The 11,470-nt window shown below is 34.0% G+C and overlaps 1 long non-coding RNA gene across 1 annotated transcript; it reads left to right on the top strand.

Annotated features, from left to right (window-relative positions):
* Positions 1–4,260: 4,260 nt before the first annotated feature.
* LOC135594857 (uncharacterized) lies at positions 4,261–5,120 on the top strand. The gene is made up of 3 exons (XR_010480223.1): positions 4,261–4,418; positions 4,517–4,765; positions 4,904–5,120. It is a non-coding gene; the product is annotated as an uncharacterized LOC135594857 (long non-coding RNA).
* The last annotated feature ends 6,350 nt before the right edge of the window (positions 5,121–11,470 follow it).

Genomic DNA, 11,470 nt, shown 5'->3' on the forward strand with positions numbered 1-11,470 from the left:
TCAAAGATATGGTAGCAAAAACCCAGCACAAATTATTCCTAACCAGTCATTGAAATCTCTGACGCACTTCTGTTTTCTTACCAAAATGTCCGGGCTATGTATGAAGATATGCAATTGCAAAAAACACTCCACATGGGTTCATTGCAAGAGAGTTCATTGCAAGAGAGGCTCACTAAATACTTAGAGGAAAGGGGGATGGCCACAAGAGTACACTTACGACGAGATTCTACAAGTACATATTACTCGATTGGTTAGCTGTCAATTTTCTTTATAAAAGGCCAATAAAGACAAAGCAGCTCTTACTATATGGTAAGCCTAACACTCAAAAGACTTTATGCTTCGATGTGATGTTATATGTTATTATGTGTTGTGTTATGTGGTGATGCGATGTTATGTGTTATTATGTGTCGTGTTATGTGTCGTGTTATGTGTTAAGAATTGTGATGTGATGTGATGTTATGTGTTATTATGTGGTGATGTGTTATTATGTGGTGATGTGTTATTATGTGGTGATGTGTTATGTGTTATGTGTGATTATGTGGTGATGTTATGTGATGATGTTATGTGTGATTGTGATGATGATGTTATGTGATGATGTTATGTGTTGTGTTATGTGGTGATGTTATGTGTGATTATGTGTTGATGTTATGTGATGATGTTATGTGATGATGTTATGTGATGATGTTATGTGTTGATGTTATGTGATGATGTTATGTGTGATGATGTTATGTGTGATGATGTTATGTGTGATTGTGATGATGATGTTATGTGTGATGATGTTATGTGTGATTGTGATGATGATGTTATGTGTTGTGTTATGTGGTGATGATGTTATGTGTGATTGTGATGATGATGTTATGTGTTGTGTTATGTGGTGATGATGTTATGTGTGATTGTGATGATGATGTTATGTGTTGTGTTATGTGTGATTATGTGTTGATGTTATGTGTGATTATGTGTTGATGTTATGTGTGATTATGTGTTGATGTTATGTGTGATTATGTGTTGATGTTATGTGTGATTATGTGTTGATGTTATGTGATGATGTTATGTGATGATGTTATGTGATGATGTTATGTGTGATGATGTTATGTGATGATGATGTTATGTGGTGATGTTATGTGATGATTATGTGTTGATGTTATGTGATGATGATGTTATGTGATGATGATGATGATGTTATGTGGTGATGTTATGTGATGATTATGTGTTGATGTTATGTGATGATGATGTTATGTGATGATGATGTTATGTGTTGTGTTATGTGGTGATGATGATGTTATGTGTTGTGTTATGTGGTGATGTTATGTGATGATGATGTTATGTGTTGTGTTATGTGGTGATGTTATGTGATGATGATGTTATGTGATGATGATGTTATGTGTTGTGTTATGTGGTGATGATGATGTTATGTGTTGTGTTATGTGGTGATGTTATGTGATGATGATGTTATGTGTTGTGTTATGTGGTGATGTTATGTGATGATGATGTTATGTGATGATGATGTTATGTGTTGTGTTATGTGGTGATGTTATGTGATGATGATGTTATGTGATGATGATGTTATGTGTTGTGTTATGTGGTGATGTTATGTGATGATGTTATGTGATGTGTTATGTGTTGTGTTATGTGTTGTGTTATGTGGTGATGTTATGATGGTGATGTGATGTTATGTTATGTTATGTTATGTTATGTTATGTTATGTGTTGTGTTATGTGGTCATGTGGTCATGTGGTCATGTGTTATGTTATGTGGTCATGTGGGGTGTGGGGTCATGTGTTGTGTTATGTGGTCATGTGGGGTGTGGGGTCATGTGATGTGTTATGTGTTGTGTTATGTGTTGTGTTATGTGGTGATGTTATGATGGTGATGTGATGTTATGTTATGTTATGTTATGTTATGTGTTGTGTTATGTGGTCATGTGGTCATGTGGTCATGTGTTATGTTATGTGGTCATGTGGGGTGTGGGGTCATGTGTTGTGTTATGTGGTCATGTGGGGTGTGGGGTCATGTGATGTGTTATGTGTTGTGTTATGTGTTGTGTTATGTGGTGATGTTATGATGGTGATGTGATGTTATGTTATGTTATGTTATGTTATGTGTTGTGTTATGTGGTCATGTGGTCATGTGGTCATGTGTTATGTTATGTGGTTATGTTATGTGATATGTGGTTATGTGGTCATGTGGGGTGTGGGGTCATGTGTTGTGTTATGTGGTCATGTGGGGTCATGTGGTCATGTGTTATGTTATGTGGTTATGTTATGTGATATGTGGTTATGTGGTCATGTGGGGTGTGGGGTCATGTGGGGTGTGGGGTCATGTGGTCATGTGTTATGTGGTTATGTGGTCATGTGGGGTCATGTGGTCATGTGGTCATGTGGGGTCATGTGGTCATGTGGGGTCATGTGGTCATGTGTTGTGTTATGTGTTGTGTTATGTGGTGATGTGTTGTGTAATATGATGTTATGTTATGTTATGTTATGTTATGTTATGTTATGTTATGTGATGTTATGTGTTGTGTTGTGTAATGTAATGTAATGTAATGTAATGTGATGTGATGTGATGTGATGTGATGTGATGTTATGTTATGTTATGTTATGTTATGTTATGTTATGTTATGTGTTATGTGTTATGTGGTGATGTTATGTGTTGTGTAATGTGATGTTATGTGTTGTGTTATTCTCATCTCACTCATCTCATCTCATCTCATCATCTCACATATCTTCTTCGCAGTCAGCGTGATGAAGAATAGTAGTGCTGTAAATATGACACTACATAACCAAGCAGTGCTGTAAACATAACATAACATACATAACCAAGGAGTGCTGTAAATAAAGAATAGTAGTAGTCAGCTAGTCAGCCATTGCACATGTCGTTGTCATAAATAATAGTAGTAGTCAGCCATTGCACATCTCTCCTTTTTTGTTTTTCTGTCCGATAAATATAATATTATTTATCATAATATAATATACTTATTTATCTCATAATTGTAAAAATATAATATAATAATATTATATATAATATTTACATATACAAAAATTTCGCATTTACATATACTAACATATGTGGAAAAGCCCACTATGTTGAATCCTCCATGTTGAACCCACTATGTTGAACCCTCCATGTTGAACCCATGTTGAACCCACTATGTTGAAACCCTATATACAAGGATCACGTCAAGTAAATCATAGGAAGAGTCTATTATAATAGATTTGATCTAACATAAGATGATTATCGTTCGTGCCTTCTTGAATCGTAATCGTTAATTGCATAGAAAAAACATTTCGAGTAAGTTATGCTATCCACACGAGCCTTATATGATCTTTGTACGATAAATAATAATTGACTAATGTACGATAAATAATAATTGACTAATATGATCTTTGTACGATAAATAATAATTGACTAATTTATCAATAACATTTGGTATACTTATCAATTATTAATAAATAATATATGGATAGAAAGGTCTCAAAGAGCACGACACAACAACACAAAAAAAAGTGAATTTGGACACAAAATGATGACAAAATAAATTTTCAAACACAAAAATCTTTAAATTGAAATTTAAGGGTCAAAACGACCTTTTTTCGAGGTCAAAACGACCCGCAACACATTAAAATATGTTGCCACCATCTTCGTCTTTTCCTGCCGTTTCCGAATTGGTATTGTGCGTCCCAAACGGATAATCCTACGCCGAGTTATGCTCGTTTCAAGTTCACCCTACTCTATCATTTTTTTCTTTCTCTATCTACATCCGATTTCTCTTCCGTTTGGGCCGTCGTATTCCTTCACTATGCTACTAATTTCTAAAATTATGTTATCGATTTTTACTTTGCTCGATATAAATATAAATCTATTATATCCATTATAGTAATATATGCCCACGATAATTATGCTCATGATAATTCGTGTGTCTCTACTCGTTGTGTTGTGCTATTCGAGACCTTTCCAATGACATATCGTTTGTATCGAACTAATAAGTCGTTTGATAGTTATTGATTTATTAAGTTATTCATTATTTATTTTTTTAAATCTTTTTTTAAATAAAATAAATAAGTTTCTATTATGCCAAAGCCCCCCAGTCCAAGGCCCAAGGCCCCCAAGTCCAAGTCCAAAAGCCCCCCCGAACCCCTAAGCCCACCGCGACCGGGACGGGACAAAGTCCTAATATTTGTTTCCCCCGCCAATAATTTTGTTTCCCCCGCGCATAATTTTGTTTCCCCCCTTAATGCCCCGCTCCCCCCTTTCACCAGGTGGTAAAAAGCACCGGTGGAAGGAAGGAAGGATGGAACGTCGAACCAGGCATGGAATCATCAGCGTCAGGTTAGGTTAGGTTCTATATTGTTAGCCATCGAAGCCTTTATCCTCTCAACTCTTCTTCTTCTTCTTCTTCTTCTTCTTCTTCTTCTTTTGAGGTAAGGAGGTGGTGTGTAGGGTTTTCATTTTTCTTACATGTAAATCATGGTAGATAGAGAGATAATACTGATGGTGTGTTGCCTTTCTTATTTCTTAGCGCAAACAGGTTTTCTTACATGAAGCCAGCCAGCCAGCCCCTCTCTCCCTCTAATTTGCTTCGTTTTTGGAAAGGACACCATAATCTTCTTTGGTTGCTTCAACCAGCTGGAAATGCAACCCTGTTTCAATTGGATACTTTACTTTACTAACATGTTATGGATGGATGGATGGATGAATATGACCTCTCTCAACGAGGAAGGAAGCTTCATGAATACCATTTATAACTTTGTGCCCTCACTCCCTGAAGGTATTTTTTTTCTTCTAATATGATCAATTTTTTAATGACTTTTTTTTTTCTTTGATTTGGGAACAAACTTTTGTAACCACTTGTTTTTACTACAATATACACTTCATCTCAGAAATAACTTCATCTCGTTCTTTACAGGTCAGATTAACTTCATCTCCTGTCGCTGGCCTATTAAGGATTTCCAATATGACACTATCTTCTTTCTTCTCCTATAGTATTTGCCTCAAATAGTATTCAAAAAGTATTCTATAAGTGTATCTGGGTTTTTCGAACCAAAAATTTCCAAACAATATCGTTCAGAACTTCGATTAAATTTTCTGACATGTACATCATGGTAATATTGTTGTTGATTTTTTATTTTTGTATCCTTATCCTCAAGTGCGTGCACGCACCTCCCAGTTAGCAGCAGCAACAACAGGTTTACCTAATTAGTACCAATTAGGTACTACTTATTACCAATTGTTTTCCATTATTATCTGAATAAGTTACATGAAACAATTGGTACTAATTCGAGTTCCCTTATTATCTATCCCCAGACGTTACATCTAAGCAGATTAGAAGATTAGAATTAGCACATACTGAACCCGCTGCATTGTTTTCTGAACTTGTGGTCACAGAAAGCTAATGGCATCTATACTATCTATCTATAAGCAGGAAAGAGATCTATGCTTCTTGTGAGGGAGAATATTGGCTTCAAGAATGCATCCAGGTAGCTATGCTACTAAGCATATCATGGTACTGAGTTGATGATCTACATATTAAATAAATTTAATAAACAACAACGATATTACCATGATCTAAAATGAGATGTACATAAGCATTGATATCTATCTATTGTAAATATCAAATTTACAATATACATTGTAAAACGTACTTTATAGATATATTGATCATGGTTTTTAATTGAGTTGTATGTTGATCATGGTTCTGATTGCTTATTTTAGTGTTCTAATTTATTACTATAATTTTTCACTTTCACATTTGTTGTTGTTATAGTGCCTTCTTTTCACATTCGATGATGATCATGGGTGACAAAGAATAGTATACATTTATCTTTGTAGAGTGTCTTCTTGTTATAGATTTATATTCGTAGGCTTTTCAACCATGTCGGCAATTTTGTTTCACATATTTTTGGAAGATTTTTCTCAAATACATTGTGAATACATTGTGGATTTTGAGCCAATATAGTCAATTGCAATATTCTTCTTCTAAACTGCTTGTTCGAAATGACTCTTCATCTTCGCCTTTGTGGATTTTCATTGGCATCGTCTTAAATTGAGTTTTGGCCTTCTTACTCAATTTAAATTGGATTTTCACAATAAGCAAATCTATCTTACTCGTCATCAGGGGGTGGGTGAGTGAGTTTTTTTTTTTCACAATAAGCAAATCTATCTTACTCGTCTCTTTTATTTTCTTTGCAGTAGCATCATCATTTGCTCAGCTATTATTAATGTCAAAGGCCATCATTATTTGTGTTAAGGGCTACTTACGGGAGGAATGTTCCCTGCTCTTATTGTATTTGTCATATTTCATTTTTTGTTCTTTTATTTATATTTATTACAAGGTGTTCATTTTTTTTTGTCATATTTCATTCATTACTATCATTTGTCTTTATGAAGCTTTTCGACTTTATCATCTCTCTCACCATGCTTTTAGCATTCTCACACTACTTACCTTTTCATATTTTACATCATTTGTATTTTACATCATTTGTTTCTATACGAGGAATGTTATTCAATATTCTGTTCTTAAGAATCAAATCAAATCAAATCAAATCATATCATATCATATCATATCATATACATTTTGCCCATGCTGTATATTTTGCCCATGCTGTATATTTTGCCCATGCTTGTATATCAAATCATATCAAATCATATACAAAAATGTTATCATTTGCTTCTCTACTCTAAACTCACACTTATTACTAAATGACATAAGAGGATAGCGCTATATTTTTATTAATAGGAATAATAGTGGTAGCAGGCTGTATATTTTGGGTTTTGCCTAAAACCAATACTTAATTTTGGGTAGTTAAGTCTTGTTTAGAGTTGTTTAGAGTTGCTTAGGAGGTAGTTTAGTCTAATATAATCTCATGAATCTTTTTTTAACGAATCAAATTTTTTTTATTTTTTAATATTCATCATATATGTTGCAAAAAGTTCTTATGTGATAGAAGGAATTATTTATCTGATTGTTAATATTATATTTTGTTACATATATTAATATTGTAATGGATTTTTTTTGTTACATATATTAATATATTACATGTATTATAGCCATATTAATTCAATTCAGTATATGAGACGAATAGATAGGAAGTAGGTTGTCTTCATTAATCTATTCACAATGATCCAAGTTTCATCATATCACTTGTTGGTCTTAGGTCTTAGGCATAGTTATAACTTAATTTTTAAATATCATTCAAAATTTTACATTGTTGATCTTATATTCAATATAGAGACATCATCGAATTGTTGATAAAGTAGTTAAATTGGTTATTTTTCTACCAATTTAAACATCAATCAATCAAGTTGATTTTCTACCAATTGTTGATAAACTCTATTGAGTTTAAACATCAATAGAGTATTCAATATTATTTAATTATAGATATGATAATATTGAATACATAAACTCTATTGACCTTGCAGGTTGAAATACTACTCTTTTTTTGGTGTAATGATGTTTAAACAATTAGTATTCAAATAATATATTAAAATCTTAGATATTCAATATTATCATATATTGATAATCTGAATTGGACAAGATTTATGTATTCAAATTGTTGCCACATTTGGACAAGATTTATGTATTCAAATTGTTGCCACATTTGGACAAGATTTATGTATTCAAATTGTTGCCACATTTGGTTTTAACTTTGGTTAACCAATCCTTTGGTTTAAACTTCGGTTTCACCATATTGTCAATCATATTTTTTTGATATTTTGTGCATCTGCTTTTTAAAAATCTTCTACTTTCATTATTGAGATAAAATGGATTGATATTAAATTAGTAAATACAAACTCTATTGATCTTGCATGTTGAAATATTATTGTTATGTATTCAACTAGTGTATATGAACGATGGAGTGTATCAAAACTTTTACTTTAACAACTTAGTTGTAATTTGGCAAAGTAATTAAGCTGCATGAAGGGAGATGACATTGAAGATAAAATATGGAGTGGAGGCACAAAGTTTAACTTGGACAAGCATATGAAAAGAATTCCTGTAGAGGTAAGAGCGGGATCATGTCGTTTCATGGGTCCCTTATTTTGATGGATTGGACTCATTTTTTGAGGCACATGCATCTTACCTTAGAGAAGCACCTTAGAGAAGCATTTAACGAAAGAACCCAGGTGACTCAATTTGTCGAGGCGAAGTTTGGTTCAGAAGGCCTTGGTATAGTTCTTCTATTTAAGTTGTCATTATGAGAGTGATGCGTAGCGGAGATTGTGCTGGTAGGGGCAGAGGCCTAGGTCCGATAAAATGATATATCAATTGCAACAAAATTGGTGGACTTCGGGAGCTACTAGACGATGCGACCCGAGAGCGGGTGAATGAAGGTCGATTGTCAAAAGATAGAAAACCCTTTCTATCTAAGTTCATCGAAAGTGGAAGAGGCCCTGCGATGTGTTGGCAGAGGCCATACATAGAGGGATCACAATTTAAGTTTATCCCATAAGGATCTGAATGCAATGAAGATGTCATAAACAGGAGACATGGTGTAGCGGATCATGGTGGAATAATTCGTGGCAATGCGATACACATGAAATGTGGAATTCAAATCAGATTGGGTTGGGAATTAAATAGTTTAAGAAGCTTAGTCCTCTCAGTTTTAGTGGTGAGCTTGATCCAATGGTAGCAGAACAATGGATGATGCAGATAAAGAAAATATTTGATGTTTTAAATTGTCTAGATGATAAGAAGGTTTCTCTTGCTACCTTCATGATAGAAGGAGAGGTTGAGCACTGGTGTTGAACCATGAAGAGGATTTTTAAAGCTCGATTGTATCAATGATATATATTTATTGTATCACTGAACCATGAAGAGGATTTTTGAAGCTCGATTGTATCAATCATTTGGAAGGTATTTATTGAAAAGTTCAATGATATATATTTTTCAGATTGTATCAAAGAGCAGAAAGAATTGGAGTTCTTGAATCTCATTCAGGGAAATTTGACAGTAGTCAAATATGAGTCTAAATTTGCCATGCATATGATTGATGAGCAATATAGGAAAGAGGACTAAGGCTGGCAATAAGAAGTCGGGTCGGATATTAGCTTTAAAACTTTAGGTATATATTGATGTAGTAGAAAGAGCTTTGAAAAAGACTTGGAGCAAGAAATCAGGGAGAAGAACAACAAGGATAAGTTTGTTGGTAAATGTAAGAGAGGAAATGAAGCAGAAAGAAGTAATAAGAGGGTAAAGATACATAATAAGAGGGTAAAGATACCTAAATTTGAGAAAGGAACTGTCACAGGATCCAAATTAACATTTGAGGATATTGAAAAACATTCAATCAAATTCACATCTATAATAATGTAGTTTATAATAATGTATCACATCATTCGATAATTTGTATTTATGGCAACCCAAGCTAACTTAACAAATATGAACAACATTTATAAATCTATAAGCTAGGTAATTTATACAATCAGAACTCTAATCATTTATCATAAGTTCATATCATTGTAAACTAGACTTAACATTCCGAAATTTTGAATAAGAGAGATCTTCTAACACTTTTATATGGTATATCAATTTTGATTCATTGACAATATTTCATTACATACAGAATATGCTTATATAACAATAACATAATAACTAATAAGATTTGCCTATAATTTTGTATAGCTCTCCACTGCTTCACTCTAATTCAAAACATTTCAAAGAGTGACAAGTTGACCTGAAAGATTTATATAACAATGAAGTGAGCTAAAAACAGCTCAATAAAAAAAACATATTCAGAACAAAAGGAATGGTTTCAAACAAGTAAGATATCATAATGCAAGGCAAAATACAAGAATTTTCAAGGATATCATCTCCTAAGATATAAAATCATATGTGTAATGTCATTCAAAACATATTTGGTTCATAACAAATGGAGCATAGAGTAATTGGAGCATATCAATAGAGTAATTGGAGCATATCGACTCCATCGACGGGTAGTCCTTTCCTACTCGAGCCCTCTCACATTGCTCAAGTGCTAGGTCGACTCTGAATTTCATATCAAACAGATAGAAGGTAAAGTGAGATTTCAAAGGTAAGGTAATATGATCCATCCATTTCTGAATGACCACCAAACATAATTTAGAGCAGCGCAGTGTCACGAATGGTTGTCGCGCACTCGCAACAACTCCGCTCAATGAATCGTTCGTCGCTCACACCTACATGTACAGCTGCTTGACAGCATGTTTTCTCTTGGTTTTGGGTCATTTTGCTTATAAAAATGTAAGTTCGAACAAGTTGCAGCGTTACAAAGCGATCGCTCATCGAATCGAGCAAAACAGCCCAAAATAACTTCGTTTTCGCGTGTCGTGGGCTGATTTTTGGAATCTGCCTTCGAGACCTACGAGAGGTTACAAGTGGGTTGATTGATCCTTAGGCAACGCAATCTAAGTTCACGTCTTTGCCGCAAGGGTGACTCGCGACCAAGGCAACGTAAGCTAAGTTCGTGTCTTTGGTCGCAAGGGTGCCTTGATAGCGGGCTCTAAGCCTTTGTTTTCCCCGTCTCCCTCTTTTCTCTTGTGCACATAAGGTGCTCGTTGAATTGCTTGTAAAGCTTTCCCCTTTTGCGAGACATCGGGACTTGTCTAAAGCATAAGGCACCCTTGCGGAAAGCTTAAGAGAAAAGAGGGAAACGTAAGCTAAATAATTTTTCTTGTTAAGCTTAAGGCACCCTTTTGCATATTTTTCTTGTTAAATAATCCTTAGGCAACGCAAGCTAAGTTCACGTCTTTGCCGCAAGGGTGACTCGCGACCAAGGCAACGTAAGCTAAGTTCGTGTCTTTGGCCGCAAGGGTGCCTTATGTTTTAGGCAATTCCAGCTAAGGCCATGACAGCGGGCTCTAAGCATTTATCCTTTACCATTTCTGCCAAAGGTCTAAATAATCCCACAAACACCAGAGTACAAAAAGGTATTATGAATAATAAATTGGGATATATTAGAAACATATACGGACAATGAAATGCATGTGTCGATACAAAATATTATGATACAAACATGAACTTTACATAATAAGTTTCAAAAATGCAAATAATTTTAAGGACAAGAGCATACAAGAATTCAAAGCATTAATATAAATTTCAATTGAACAAGAAAGCTAAATGAAATTAATTTCCAAAGGAATGAAATCGGAATATGCAAAATTGACCAAAGCTCGATTTATGGCAAGATTCGAGAGGTACATTTAACAAGTGATTTAAATATCAATTGTGCTCCTCAAGAAAGCTATTATGAAAAGATATTTCAATCTATTTTCAGATAAAACAAGTCTCGTATGAATCGAAGTTTTCAATAAAGAGTTACAATAGATTTAACAACTCAAGATCAAAGAACAAATCTCAATTTTACAAGATTCACAAGGCCAGTTTCAACATAAAACTGGATAGGCATTTGGACTCTAAATCTTTCAATCTAGGTATCAAATGAAAGATCTACGAGTTTAGTTTAAAATGAAATAAGTTTGGAATAAATCAAAGTTT

The sequence above is a fragment of the Musa acuminata genome, chromosome BXJ1-10 (assembly GCF_036884655.1).
Source record: "Musa acuminata AAA Group cultivar baxijiao chromosome BXJ1-10, Cavendish_Baxijiao_AAA, whole genome shotgun sequence".
Taxonomy (NCBI): domain Eukaryota; kingdom Viridiplantae; phylum Streptophyta; class Magnoliopsida; order Zingiberales; family Musaceae; genus Musa; species Musa acuminata.